Raw genomic sequence first — 16,117 nt, forward strand, 5'->3', positions numbered from 1 at the left:
TCTTTTCGACGGTTCTGTGTCGGTTAGTTGCTAAGGGCTGTGTTGTTGTGTTTGCTTAAAGTAGCTGGTCTGAAGGCAGTGTGGGTGCCCCAGCACAGCTAGTCAGCCTTTTGGAGCTTTCGATCACTTGTGACAAGACAAAAGGCACATTTTGGAAAAACGGTCTCGGATTTATTGAGAATTATTCCAAACAGCCAATTGCTTACGTTTCTGTTTTAGGCCATAATGCTATCTGCCTTCAGGTGAAGGCCTCCTTCCCTGTGATCAGCTAGTGTATTTTCGGATTTTCTTCCTCCTGAAAGTATCAGATTCAAGGTTTTTTACTTTTCAATTATTTGGTATGGTTGAGTCCTGTACAAGGTCTACCTGTTCACAACTTTTGACCCACTTCCCAACAGATTAGTGTGGTATATATCCCAGCAGATATAATAGAATATAGTGTATCTAAGGAGAATTTGTAGAGAGCCGCTTTTTACTCGTGAGGGTATTCAGGTGAGTGAAGCCATGTGGCGAGGCTAGGCCAGAGTACAGGCAGTCTCGATAGTCCTGCAAGAAGGCTAATTGAAAGACTAGGCCTTCAGCTTCTTGCAGAATTCACAAATTAGGTGGATGCCCTGATGTATTTTTGGGAGGGCGTTCAAAGATTTGACAGCTTAGTAGAATGATTGACCTCCCTTCTACTTCTGTGGATGTGGGGTGTGTGAGAGTGATGTTCAGCTAAGTTGCCTGATGGGATTGAGGTATGCGGTTCCCATGTTGTATAGTAACTTAAATGCATGTACTAGAAATTTGAACTGGCAGCGCTTCTGAATGGGGAGCCAGTGGAGCTATCTAAGGAGTAGTGTTGGTTTGGCAGCACTGGAGGCAGAGGACAAGTCTGGTTGAGGTGTTCTGGATGGGTAGAAGTCTAGAAAGTATATGGGTTGGGATGCTAGCGTGGTATGTGTTGCTGTAGTCCAATCTGCTTGTGATTAGGACCCGCGTGTTGGTATGTCTGGTGTCCAGTGGAAGCCACTTGACGATTTTACATAACATGCGGAGAATGAGGTGGAAACAGCATTTACCTGGGACTTCATGGTGCGATTGGCATCCAGGATGTGGCCTAGGTTTCTAGCTTGGTCGGTTAGGGTGGGTGCTGTTCCACGTTCGGCTGGCCACCAGATGAAGTCCAGAGGTGAGCTGTTATTCCTGAATATCAACATTTTAGTTTTGTCGGTGTTGAGCTTGAGGCAGTTTTTTTCATCCAATTACCTACGCCGGTCATGTGTTGTTTGAAGTTTGTCTTCGTGGTGATGGTGTCACATGGGAAAGAAAAAATGAGCTTAGTGTCGTCAGCGTAGGAGATTGTTAATTCTGTGCGACCTGATGATGTTAGCCATAAGAGTCATGCACATGTTTAAAAGTGTGGGGATGAGTGATGATCCCTGTGGGACTCCGCAGATGAGCAGATGAGGTCCTTGGGTTCTGAGGTGAATGGCAGGAGCCTGAGTTGTTAAATTCCTCTGCAGGAGGAAGGAGGCTATCCATTTAGAGCTGCTCCTTGTATTCCAGCTGTGTGTAGTTTGGCGATGAGTGTGTAGTGGGAGACAGTGTCAAAGGCAGCAGAGAGGTCGAGGAGGATGAGTGCGACAGACTAGCCATGGCCGAGGATGGTGCGCATGTTGTCTGTGGCAGCGATTAGAGTTGTTTTGGTGCTGTGGTTGTTTCGTAATTCTGATTGAAAGTTGTTAAGGGGTTTGTGGCGTTAGAGGTGGTCAGAGAATTGTCTGTTGATGGTCTTCTCGATCACTTTGGCTGGGAAGGGAAGCAGCAAGATGGGTCGGTAATTGCCAGCGTTATCTCTTTTAGTCGTGCCGCTCACGGAGCCGTGAACGTAGCCTTTTGTGTACATTCACCTTCACAGAAGTATGTGAGCGGTCGGGCCTCCTCGCCTGACTGTGCGACGCTTTTTAGGTGTGGGAGGCTCTGTGTGTGTGCGGGAGGCTCTATGTGTGTGTGGGTGGCTCTGTGTGTGTGGCTCTGCGTGTGTGGCTCTATGCGTGGTGGCTCTGTCTGTGTGGGTAACTGTGTGTGTGTGTGTGTAGGTGGATCTGTGGGTGGCTCTATTTGTGTGTGGGTTGCTCTATGTGAGTGGCTCTGTATGTGTGGGTGGCTCTGTGTGTGGGTGGCTTTGTGTGTGTGGCTCTGTGTGTGGGTGCAAATGCAATAGGTCTCGCATTGGAGAGTGATTAAGCTATTGACATTGTAAATAACAATGCCGTTTCTTTAAATGTTTTAAAACCAAAAACAAACAAGAATGTTGTGAGCACTGCCAACAGCTCTAACTTTAACAATGCCGAGACCATTGCATTGTAAATGCTTGTTCATTGTACTGTCTCTAAATTGTTTCCCGAATTTGTTGTCAAGTTATTAAGTTTAGTGAATCTGAAATTCATTTGTCTGGATTCTTATATTTACTATTGATTAAGCTATGGTTTCATGAAAAGCACACTGTTCACGTAATGGGGGGTCGCAGAGCGAACATGATTTGGATGAAACCTCATGAAAATAAGGTTTTGGTCATGGTTCAGAAGACACCTACCTCCTGGGGTTGATGCATGCTATGCAATGAAACTCTTTACAGGAGGTGAGGAGCATGAGTGAGGGATACTGACATCAAGACATTTCTGAAGATGATGGAGCTTTCATTTCTTAATCATAAATGTCTTCTTCATTCACAAGGGATAATACAGTGACTTTGGCAGGTTCCAAAAAGTAGACCTGAGATACAGGTTGGATTTCGGAGTGGAGGGCTCATTGTACATGCATGGCTCTTTAAACATCTCCGCAAGATGACAAAATGCCCCATAAACACATTGAGTCTGGAACTCAGTATCACCAGATATGAGGATAGTCTTGGTAAAATCTAGGGCTGACAGTATAATTCAGATACAAAGCAGACATCACTCAACGAATATAGAGGCCCTTATTCCTGATCACTTCACTCTTCAGAATTAAAAAATCTATATAGAAAATTGCAAGTCAGCCTGCTTCACAATTTTGCACACCTCTGGATCGGTTGCCATGCTGGAGTTCTCCCACACATAGCGCCTGGGTTTGGAAATTTTTGAGTCACCGGGTAGCAGAAATCATTTGAATAGAGCTGGGATCAAGGCACTCTTTTGTCAATAATACATAAGGTCAAAAGTATTCTTCCTGCTCAGCCACTGCTCTCTCTACTGGTGATCAGGAACATCTCAGTTAAAGAGCACAAGGTAATGTTTGTCCCAAAATGTCAATTTGGCAGCAGCAGTCAATCAATCAATCAATCAATTAATTTGGATTCTTACAAAGCGTGACTACTCACCCGTGAGTGTCTCGGGGCGCTTGGGGGGGGCGTGGATCTGCTGTTCAAAGTACATTCCTAACCTTGATGAGACCAGGCCTTGTGGCCCAGGTGGCAGGGTAACATTTAAAGTATTGGGTGGCTATATTTAGAAGGCTGCCTCGTCATTTTTACTGATTTCTTTGGTAAATTTGGAGATAGAGGGTTGGTCTACTGATATTTTACAGATCTGTCTACAAGGACAATTAAATCCTCCCTTAACAGCACCCTATATTTGTAACTATCAGATCACTGAATGACAGAGTCAGATAAATGCTGACAATTTATAGAGCTGCTCTATTTCAGACAGAGTCTGGCGCCAAACGTTTAAGATGAAGGGGGAAGCCATTTTGAGGGTACAGCACTCTCTAATGAATGCCGTGCTACATTAAAGCACAGGAACGAAGTATTCCTTGCAGATGTTCGCCAGTTCGTGATCAAGCTTTTTGAGGAGGCTTTTCCAGAACTTCAACATTGGGATTGGAAAATGCAATTGCAAAGGGCCCATCGTTTCCCTTTTAATCTGCGAAAAAACGGGGGGCTAGCCGATAGCCGACCACAGGCTATCTTGATTTGCCTCAATAATTTTTTGGCCAGGGAAGCCCTGTATGATTTAGCTGGGCGAGATCGGAAAAGGGTGGATAAGGGGTGCGATTGTTTTGTGAGGCCTGATTTCTGTCACCTGACAGTTGAAAAGAGATGGCTATTGCATCAGTTAATCCCGGCATTTCAGGCAAAGGGGGCTCAGGTCTTCTTACTTAATCCTGCTAAATTGAAGGTGGTTTCTCAGGGGCAAACATATTATTTTCAGTCTGAAATTCAAGCAAAAGATTTTATGCTCACAATGCAGTCATCCCCGTGATCTGTGATTTCAACGTATGCTTTATTGTAACTGTTAGGGATGATTAGGCACACTATTTCTGAACCCTGAGGATGCCCCCTTTTGTCTGATAACTTATGTACTGTCTTTTTTTTTCTTTTTTTTTTTCTCTTTTCACAACACGGTACACACTTTAAAAAGGGGGGGTCTAGCTTAGTGGAAGGGGGGGTGGTTTATCTCAGCAACACCAGGGACCGTTGGTCCCCATGCCTCATGAGGTGGGAAGTTGGGTGGGTGGGGGGGGCTTCTGGTAATAGCGTAGTGGGGTTTGGGGATGTGGGGCGATGGGTGAGCGGTGAGGGGGCGCACAGTTATTTTTCTATTTATAGTCATGGCAATAGCCAGCATCGAGACAGGAAAGCTTCTACAAGCATATTTTGTCAAGGAATTCCCTCGGAGAAGTCTCTGTATAGCTATGTGAACTACTGTAAAATATTTGCACTTCATAAGGATGATGGATAGGAAAAGTAAAATTCGAATTTGCTCTTTAAATAGCTGTGGCCTTAATGATAGAAAAAGAGGCGTACTTGCTAAGCTTATAAGGTATATGCAGATAGATGTACTATGCCTATAAGAAACTCACATTCCCTGGAATAATCGTGGGTGGTTAAAGGATCTGGGCCTTGATCCCCTGGTAAGCTCTCGCCAAGCTACGACCACACGGGGAGTAGCTATTTTGGCTAGGCATGGTATTCTAATCTGTAAGCAAACCATGGAGGACAATTTAGGACGATGGGCAATTGTGGAAGCAGTAATCAAGGGCATCTCGTTTACTATCTGCTCTTTGTATGGGTCTAATTTGGACGATCCTGAAATTCTGAATTTTCTGAATAGAGAACTGGCTTTATGGCCCTTTCCGGTAGTCCTTTGTGGCGATTTAATATTCATCTGAACAGTAGCTTCAATCTTCTTAGTAACTCCTCATATCAGGGAAGAAAGGGCAAGAACTTCAGGGCTCTACAGGGACTTGTCAGGGAACACAGATTAGTCGATATCTGGCATAGAAATAGGCAGGCGGAGTCTGGACACACTTATTTTTCCACTCCTCATCATAAATTCGTCCGCCTGGATAATTTCTTTGTGTTCAATCAAACGGCAGAAAAGGCTATTATTGAGATTTTTCCTAAGATAATATCAGACCACAATCAGTTGGTAATTGAAATTCCACTGAGTGGCACCGCTCAACCTCCCACGACCTGGACGTTTGATAGGAAACTGCTATTAGATCAGTCATACTGTCTGCATATGGCCAAATGAATTACAGATTATTTTAGTACAAACAAGGGCACTACATCTGAAACAACTGTTTGGGATGCTTTTAAAGCGTCCGTACGGGGCGAGACCATTAGCTTTTCTCTGTATCGACAGAGGATGGTAAAGAAGAAGATCAATGAGTGAGTGGAACAGCTTCGGAAGGCTGAGGAAGAACTTATGCGGGTGAATGGGGACCTGCAAAAAACGGATGAGTGTCAGCGGCAAAAAGCGGTTGTCAAAGCCAGAATACATAAATTTTTCGGGGATGAACTGGCTAATAAATGTTCTCAGCAACGGGCTGACATATACGAATTTGGGGAAAATACAGGCAGATTGCCGGCTAAACGTTTGCAACAAAGGGGAGTTTCCAATAGAATCTGCCGAATTAAGGATCAAGCGGGCCAGATTCAGGACTCGCCGTTAGAGGTTCTGAAGGTCTTTCAGGATTTTTATCCCGAGCTATATACGGCTGATAGGGATGTGGCAGCAACGTCTGGGGAGGGATTCCTTCGGGACCATGAAACTTTAAAGATCACCCCGGAACAAAGCGATATGTTGTCTGCATCGGTTACGGGGAACGAGGTCGAGCTTGCTATAACTTCTTTGGCAGCCGGCAAAGCTGTTGATCCTGATGCATTACCTCTTGAATTTTACAGTAAATTTCCGGCAAACTCTTCGAAGCGAGTTTGAATCTTTATTCCAAATCGCCCAGAAGGGCCAGATCCCCGGTTCTTGGCGTAAAACTACCATAGTAATCTAAAAAGAAAGATAAACCCGAGCTCAGCCCATCCTCATACAGACCCATTTCTCTGACCTGTGCTGATAGCAAGATATATTCTAAAATTATTGCCCTAAGGTTGGGCAAGTTTATTACCCAATTGGTTACAATCCGCCAACACGGGTTTATCCCGGGTCGAGATACATCGGACCACGTTAGGCGTGCTATAGCCTTGTTTGATCGGGCTCAGTCCATGAATACACCTCTTGAGATGATCCTGTTGGATGCAGAGAAAGCGTATAACAGGGTCTCCTGGGGGTTTCTCTGGTCGGCGCTACAGGCAAAGGGCCTGCCTAAGGACTTTATTCAAGCTGTACAGGCACTTTACGTACTCCTTGAGGCCTGTATCCGTATATCCGGCCAGGAAACCTAATCATTTGCCATAAGCAGAGGAACCCGGCAGGGATGCCCCTGCTCCCTGCTATTATTTTCAATATATATTGATCCTTTTCTTAATAATTTGGAAGCAAATAGGCAGATTAAAGCGGTTATGGTCAACGCTGTTGAGTATAAAACATTAACGTATGCTGATGACATTGCTGTTTTCACGACCAATATAAGATCAGCTCTTCCGGCAGTAAACAAACTAGCGGAGCAATTTGGCATCGTCTGAGGATATAAAATAAATATTGACAAAACACAAATTTTACACTCGGATACTTTGCTCCCGGAAGATATTCCAAATGTTTCCGTAACAACTTATCTGGGAGTGAAGATCACTGCATCAGTTGAGCATATACCCTAACTAAATATATTGCCAATAATTAGGAATATAGATAAAATACTTGAGAGATTAGACCACTTACATCTATCAATGCACGGTCGGTACAATGTCATTAAAATGATGATTTTCCCCAAATGTTTATATTTGTTTTGAAACATACCTTTAGAATTTCGGGCATCCTGTATTACCAGAGCTGAAACGGCATGTGTCAGATTTGTATGGGGGTATAGCAGAGCCAGAAGGGCAGCCAAGTGGATGATTATACCTAGACTTAGGGGGGGATGTGGTCTACCCTGCCTTCTCCTTTATCACTGGGCAGCATTACTACAACATATGGGGATATTGTTGTCCGGGACTAATGCAGTAGTTCCCGAAGCTGTTAGACCAACTATTTATGAAGTAGCACTTGGCGAGAATAGTTAAAATTTTAGAGCCGAGTTATTATAAAAAGACTAAATTCTAAATCATTCAACCAGCTTACTCTATCTGGAAAAAGATACGACGGAGGTTTGGTATCTCGAATATTAATGCTTATACTCCTTTCTCGGCACATGGACTTCTACCGCCACTCTTTCAAGACCAAATTACTTCTAGCTGGAGGGATTTAGGAATTAATGTTCTGGGGATGTTTGTCGTGATGGGCAGATTTCCTCGTTTTCTAATTTACAAGAGAAGTTCGGGCTTACTATGAGACACTTTTTTAAGTTTCTGCAGATCAGGAGCTTCCTGGGTAAAACTATGGTAAAAGTGGACGCATATCTGGGAAAAATACCCCTGGTCGACAGAATAGGGAATAGATCCCATATTGCGGAAATATACCAGATGCTGTTGGCCGGTTCTTCTGATGACTTGAGTATCCAGAAAGACAAATGGGAGAGGAAGTTTGGCAAGGAAGGTATTGACCTTGAGGCGTCTTTGGAACTAGCCAACCAGATTTTAATAACTGGCAGCCTGAGGACTCAACATTTTATGTCCGCTTTTGATTTATATTATACCCCAGGGAAGGTTTCTAAATGGGTTGGACTACAGGGAAATTCATGTAGTAGGTGTGGGGCCTGGGCCACCGATATGATTCATATGTTTTTCTCCTGTCACAATCTTGCTAAATATTTACAAGATATTTAATTTTTCCTGAATCAGATCCTTGCTATACCGATATCAATAACACCTGATTTAATCATCCTGGGGATAGAAGGGAGTCTGAGTAGTATGGCCCGGACCCTATCTGAAATTGGATTGGTATTCATTGCAGTGGCTATTGCAGGAACATGCCTCACCTCACAGTGGATTAGCACCGACTCTCCTACATTTATTAATTGGCGGACTAGGTTGTTAGCCATCTATAACATGGATTTGGCTGTATATAGACTGAAAGGACGCAGGAGATGAGAAATTAGGAGGAAAATGTGGGTGCCAATTACTAGCTGGACAGGGTAAACATTTCTGGTACCGGCTCTAGGTATACTACCCAGGTCCCCCGTCTTTCTTCCTCATTTTTGTTCTCCTCCCAGATGATTTTCTGCTTTTCCTTTTTTTTCCCAGAGGAATTTGTATTTGTATCTGTATCTGTGTCTCTTGCATTTATGCTTAGTACTTTTTAGGTCTCGGCTAGCGAAGGCTGCGCTTGCGCAGTCTCGCTTTCGAGATTTAATGTTTTTCAGTAGTGGGGCATGAACCCGCCCCTCTTCTCCATTGGCTGGCTTCCTAAACGGAGGCCAGCCATTGGAGGAGAGGAGCGTCTGTCCATTTAAGCCCCGTCTTTTTCGGATTCGGGGCGTGTTTTTTAGTTTCTTTCTCTCCTCTGGAATGTAAACATTCCAGCCAATGGGAAGAGGAGAGAAAGAAAAACACGCCCCCGAATCCGAAAATGACGCTGCGTTTCTCCGAGGCATTTCTGCTTGACCTCGGAGAAAGATGGTTACAAAGTCGGCGAGCTCCTGCGGGGTCCTGGGGTTGGTGTCAGCAATGCCTTCTGCACGGAGAAGCTTGTGGAAACGTGCCTGCCACATAATTCAAACCGTCTCAAAGGGGCTGGGGCCGGGCCAGGCCTCTTGCAGAGCAGATGGTGAATTTGAATAGCAGAGCTCAGCCCTGCCTGCCCCCCGGATGGAGGTCTATTGACTCTGTTCCCCGCGCAGTTCACCCCCAGCAGAGGCCTTTGCAGCTCCCAGGTTCCTGCAGAGACATCATGCACACTGCAAACGTGTGTGTAAAATGTAAAAAATGTAAATTGATACTTGTATAGCGCACTACTCAACCGCAAGGGTCTCGAGGCGCTTGTACGAATACCGCTGTGGATCCCATCCTGGCTTTCCCTGTGAGGCGTCCACTCCTGGGCACACCCAAGGTGGAGGACAGGCATCCTTAGCGTTGTGGGGGCCGTTGTGGAGATTAAGCAAGCTATTGCCCAGAGTTGCAGAGTGGGACTCCATGATTGGAATGGCACTGAGGCGAGAATTATCAGGTCTGTGGAATTTTTGAGCCCAAGACCCACCGAGGCAGGGAATTGAACCCTGATCCCGGGCTAGACCTCTGCATCAGGGTCTGCCGCTCTAATCATTGAGCCACACTTCTCCACAGTGTGTACGGGGGTGAATTATGGGAAGGATGAGGACAAAGGGGTGCTGAAAGTCACACTCGTGCACATACACACTTAAAGCGGCGAGTGTGACACATTTGGCGATGACATCCGGTGAAATAAGCGCGGCTGCTCCTACCCCCAAATACACTCAGCTTGTGATAACAACAGAGGGGGAGATGAGCCCCCCTCCTCACCCCTACAGGCTTCCCATCAGGGAGCTTCTAAGAGCCATGTGGTAAGCCCCACCCTTCATTTGCATTTAGATAGCGACAACTAATGAGGAAGCCGGCGAGGATTTATAGTGTCATTAGGTCCTTTCATTCACAAACCCCTACAGTGCGCGCTTCGAAGCTCAATAGGGGAGGAAAAGGGGAGTGTCCCGTCCCCTCCGGTCACCTCCAGGCTGCCTGCCAGCTCAGAGGAGGGCTCGCAGAAACTTGAAGGCGATTTTGGGTGATGTATGGGGTCTTCTGCAGCCATTGCGTCCCCCGGACTAATATATATAGCGCCCGTCGCGCTTTCCAATCGCACCCTAGCGCTATAGTGTGGAATTTAAAGTTATGTATGCTGTGCCAGTTGTTAAGTGCCAAGAAGCAGTTCATTGTTCACTGTTCTACAACAATGTGCAAGTCAGTGTCTATTTTTCTCAGTTGAGTTGCACAAAGGGGAACGCTCTTGCAGCCATCCATTGACGATGTGTGTATTTTTATTTTTCAGTATTATTATTTTATGTTTTCAGTTTAATTAGACAGAATTAGTTTTCCATTTAGGAAGATTCTTCCACTCTGGCTGAAGCGCGCAGTTTCATTCTACCTGGGTTATTTCTGCTTCGACGCAACTTTGTGCATTAATTACAACGTCACCTTTAAAATGCAGGCGAAATGTTCATGGGGAATTTGATGCAACACATTGCGCTTTGAAAGATTAAGTGCGTCTCGCAATACAGTGGGTTCGCAAAGTGCTAATTTCTCAGACTAACGTTATCCGCACGGACTGATTCAGAGGGATGTGAATTGAACAGGTCTGTGGCGTGTGTCTGTTGGCGGTGTCTAGGAGTAGGTATGCGTGTCAAGTAAGGGACAAGCTTTGATTATATGCTATGAAAATGTGTATAGCGCCTCCTTCGCTTGGCGAGGCGCTGCAGCACTTAGCAAAAGGGACAGTACATTACTCTGCGTTGTCAGAGCTCCTTCCTCATTTACACTCACAAATGGGGACTTTGTTTTTTGTTGCAAAGGCTGATACTAAGTTGTGTTGTTTCCCTGCCTTGAAATACAGGATGTTACTACCTCCTGTCAGATTCAGAATTAATGTCTTTCTTTTCTGGAGTGCTGTAAGATTTCTTAGAAAACATGCTTTTATTTGTATTTCTTTACATCAGCAAAGAGATGAAAAGATGGTACTGAAACTAACAAGACAGGACTCAGATGCAAAAAAAGTGCAGTTTAGAACTTCTGTGAAGTTTATGGTGCAGGGATAGCTTAGTGAGTTTAGTGGCACTGCCGAGAGTGTATGTTGGAACCGGCCTCGTGGCGTGGTCCTGTTCCCCCTCGCTCAGCCGCACGAGGTCCCATGCACCTCGGGGCTCCTCCATCTTGGATTACACGTCACTCCACGTGACCACCTCCGTGACCCTGCTCTACCCGGCCTCGGTCCCAGCGAGCCCGACATCGAGGCGCCAACCCCTGGCCCGGGGGATACCACGTGAGCCCTTCCCACTCCCAGCAGAGGGCAGTATCGATGGGACCCCCAACCGTCCTTCCACACCTAGGTGCGATCGCCCCACAGCTCTCTGGGGCCTGGCGCCTCTCCTGCTGGGCGTCTGGCCGCGCCCTACCCGGCCTCTCCGCCCTCCTGGGCGCAAGGGTCCGGACATCAAAGGGCTCAAGACCTATATCTGGGGTGACCCGACAACAAGATGACAGTTGTATCCCGGAGTCAAGAGCCCTGCTGATCGGATCGCAGCTGACCCTACGGAGAAAGACTCTTCCTGAACCTACCTACTGAGCCCTGCTGACGACGTCGCGGCTCCATCGTGCTTACAAGACCTTCACGAACTTTTGGGGCCCTGCTGACGCTGTCGTGGCCCGACCTTGTGCAACAGACCATTTGAGCCCAGCTGACCTCGTCGCGGCTCGACCGAAGCTGACCTACCACCGGAGCCCTGCTGACTGTGTCGCGGCTCGACCCTAGCGGAACTACCACCTGAGCCCTGCAGACGCCGTCGCGGCTCTCCACGTCCGAGCCGCTCTGAGACCAGCACCCAAGGTCTGGCGCAGAGCCTTCCCGTACCTGACTGGTACCAAGACTGTCCCGCTACCCTACCCCTCAAAGAACATTGAGACTCTTACCGGATCACTCGATCCCATTGTAAATATTGAAACGTACTCCTTTTTATATAAAGAACCAAGATAAGCAACTGATACGGAGTCCTGTGTGGTGGTGTTACTGGGCCTAGTACGATTATAGGAGAAGGACCTCTCCTCGGAGGCTTCTCAGCGGTGCTCGGCTATAACTTGGCGGTAGGAAGGTGCCCGGAGTAGTCCCTCCGACTCCCCGGTGGTCCTCCCTCCAACATTTGGTGGCCAGCGACGGGATCCGAGCCAGACACAATCGTACAAGCAAGTAACGCACCCACTACCTAACCAGACGGAAAAAAGAAAAGGGAACCATGGACGGCCAAGAAGCAACTGTGGCCGCAACCTTCCAGCTGGAAAAACTGGAAGAATACACCCACAAAGAACTAAAACAATTCTGCAAGGACAAAGGGATCCCAACCACAGGATTGGGCACCAAGGAAGAAATGCAGAAAGCCCTGAAAGCCTGGGCCGAAGCTGAGGCCACTCCACCCTGCACAGAAGGGACCTCGGCCCGGTACGAAAACATGCCAACCACAACCCCGACGGATGGGGGGCGAGGCATTCCCGAAGCCAGCCTATCCCCCGAAGAAATACGAGAACGAGAGAGGGTCCAGGCACACGAAATGGACCTCGCACGACTCCGGCTGGACGGCGAGCTCCAGCTGGCGGAGAAGAAAATAGCCCTGGAGCAACTGCGGCTGCAGGAGGAAATCGAGGAAAAGAAATGGCATCGAGAACTCGAAGAGAGACGGCTAACCCTCGAGCATGAGAGGAGCCTCAAAGAAATCGAAGTGAAATCCAAAACGGGGGAGACCAGCACCCCCGGGGCCCGGGACGCTCTGCCACTGACCGAGCCAAAGGTTCATATCCCCAAGGATGTCGTCAAAGAGTACTACAAGAACGACGACATCCAGCAGTGGTTCCGAGCCTACGAGGTAGCCATGACCTCCCATCGGGTACCCCGGAAGGATTGGGGTGCCGGCCTATGGGGGAGGTTCCTCAGCGAGGGCCGTGATACCCTGCTGCAACTCCCCGACGCAGTGATGACCTCCTACGATCACATGAAGGAAGCCCTACTCACCCGCTACGGACTATCAGCCGAGATGTGTACCGGCAGCGCTTCCGGGACTGCAAGAAGCTCCCCGGTACCACCTGGGTCGAGTACGTGGACTTCTTCAGCCGGGCCTTTGAAGGGTGGATAAAAGGGAGCAAGGTCACCTCGTACAATGAACTGTTCGACCTCATTGTCTGGGAGCACCTCGCCAACAACTGCTTTGTGGAACTAAGGCAACACCTCCTAGACAGTAAGTTGACCGAGCCCAGGAAGCTCGCCGCCGAAGCAGACCGATGGGTCAACACAAGGGTCCCCCGGAACCCCGTGGGGGACTACCAACGGAGTTCCACGGGACCTCCTCGCCAGCGGGGCGGAGGAGGGGGATCCCAACGCAGCCGAGAATTCCCGGCCGGACCGCCCAGAAGCCCGCCACGAGGCCAAGCCGCCAACCACACGTCCCCGACCCTGGGCCGAAGGGGGACCCCCATCGCCCGACCGGGACTCCGACCACCCGTGACCTGCTTCGGCTGCCAGCAGACCGGCCACTATGCAAGCGACCCGGCCTGCCCCGTGAACCGACGAAACGGGACCACTGGGCCCCCTCCCCGACAAATAGCCACCGCTGCCTTGGGGGAAGGAGAAGAAGAGGAGGAAAGCCGCGAGGACGGGTCCCCCGAGTGGGAACCGGCGGCCATGTCGCTCGTCTGCCTGGGCTCCCGAGAAATGGTGCCCCGAGCGGCCATCCCAAGCAACACCCAGAAGTACCAGCAGTGGGTCACCATCAACGGACGACGGGCCGAAGCCCTCTGGGACACTGGGGCCAGCGTGACCGCTGTCCGCTGCCACCTAGTGACCCCCGAACAAATCCTGCCACATGTCCTATGCCCTTTCCGGACCGCGGACAACACCGAAAGCATGTGCCGGATGGCCAGGATCCCCTTCGAGTGGGGAGGAGTGTCCGGCACCCTAAAAGTGACCGTCCGCGACGACGCCCCCGTGGACTGCCTCCTGGGGAATGACCTAGAGAGCTCCCCCTGGGCCCAGGTGGAGCGCCGAGAGCATCTGGGGATGCTAGGGCTGCCTGAGTGGGCCTGCGCCACCACCAGGTCCATGACCGCCCAACCCGCCGCTGCCGCGGCCACCGACCAGCCTACGGGCCCAGAACTATCACCCTCCGCCGACACGGAGGAACCCGACGATGAGGCCGGGCCATCCGAACTGACTCCCGACGAGGCCGCCTCCCTCAGCGAGATCCCCGAGTTGGCTCAGTGGCGCCACGATGGGGGCCCCACCCGCGAACAGTTCCAGCAAGAACAGAAGGCCTGCCCGTCCCTCGAGGGGGCCCGACAGCAAGCGGCCGCCCAGGCCTCGGGGGACCCCACGGGAACCCACTGGGTCTACTGGGACAATGACTTACTATACAGCGAGCAGAAAGTCGCCGAGCTGGGAGCCGGCCGAGTGTTGGTGGTTCCCCTCCGGTTCCGGGAGTTCCTCCTGAACCTGGCGCATGATGTGCCCCTCGCCGGACACCTCGGGCGGGACAAGACTTACAGCTGCCTAGTGACCCATTTCTATTGGCCCCGAATGCGGAGAGACGTGGATCACCACTGCCGGTCCTGCCAGACCTGCCAGGCTAGCGGGAAAACGGGGGGTCGAGTTAAAGCCCCCCTCCAACCATTTCCAGCCGTTCACACCCCGTTCGAACGAGTGGGGATCGACATCGTGGGGCCCCTCGACCCCCGAACCGCCCTAGGACACCGCTTCATCCTGGTACTGGTCGACCACGCCACCCGATACCCTGAGGCCATCCCACTCCGCACTGTGACAGCTCCAGTGGTGGGCCGGGCCCTGATGGGCATCTTCTCCAGGGTGGGGTTCCCCCGAGAAGTGGTGAGCGACAGAGGTACGAACTTTATTTCAAAATACATGAAATCCCTCTGGCAACAATGCGGGGTCACCTACAGATTCACTACCCCTTACCACCCCCAGGAGAACGGACTGGTCGAGTGGTTCAACAGGACCCTATAAGGGATGATCAAAGGTCTGGAAGAGCCCCTGCGGAGGAGGTGGGATGTCCTGCTGCCCTGCCTCCTGTTCGCCTATCGAGAGGTACCACAGAAATCCCTGGGCTTCAGCCCCTTCGAACTGTTGTATGGGCACCCCGTCCGAGGGCCCCTCAGCCTGGTCAAGGAGGGCTGGGAAGCGAACGTCCAAGATGCCCCCCCCGACGTCTACCGGTACCTCCTGGCCCTGCGGAACCAGACTCGGAAGTTCCGGGCCCTGGCAGAAGCCAACCTCGAAGCCAGCCAAGAGGACATGAAGCGCTGGTATGACACCACTGCCTTGACCATCGAGTTCGAGCCAGGCCAGCAAGTCTGGGTCATGTCACCCGTGGACCCCTGCGCCCTGCAGGACAAGTGGGCCGGGCCCTTCAAGGTGGTTGAGAGGAAGAGCCCCGTCACCTACCTAGTCGACATGGAGTCCCCGAGGAACCCCCTCCGGGTCCTGCACGCCAACCGGCTCAAGCCTCACTTTGCCCGAACTGAACTGCTGGCTACTGATGATGGGGGCGAAAGCGACTCCGAGCCCCTGCCAGACCTCCTGGGGTCCTCGGGCCAAGACGGTTCCTTGGAGGGAGTCCACCTCTCCGACACGCTGACCCCAGAACAGCGCCATGATTGCCGGAGGCTGCTGCAACCCTTCGCTGCCCTCTTCTCTCTCACGCCCGGGGTGACCCCCTGGTGCGTACACGACGTGGATACCGGGGACAGCCCCCCTGTGCGACATCGCGCCTACCGAGTACCTGACCGAGTCCGGGCCTGCATACAGACCGAGGTCGCCAAGATGCTCGCCCTCGGAGTCATTGAGCCCTCAGACAGCCCGTGGGCCAGCCCGGTGGTCTTGGTGCCGAAGGCCGCCGCCCCCGGTACTTCTTCGGAACTCCGATTTTGTGTAGACTACCGGGGCCTGAACGCAGTCACCAAGACCGATGCCCACCCCCTGCCCCGGGCAGACGAGCTGATCGATCGCTTAGGGGCCGCCCGCTACCTAAGCACCTTTGATCTCACCGCTGGGTACTGGCAGATCAAGCTCACTCCCGGCGCCCAGGAACGATCCACCTT

This window comes from Triturus cristatus, chromosome 7 (genome assembly GCF_964204655.1).
Source record: "Triturus cristatus chromosome 7, aTriCri1.1, whole genome shotgun sequence".
NCBI lineage: Eukaryota > Metazoa > Chordata > Amphibia > Caudata > Salamandridae > Triturus > Triturus cristatus.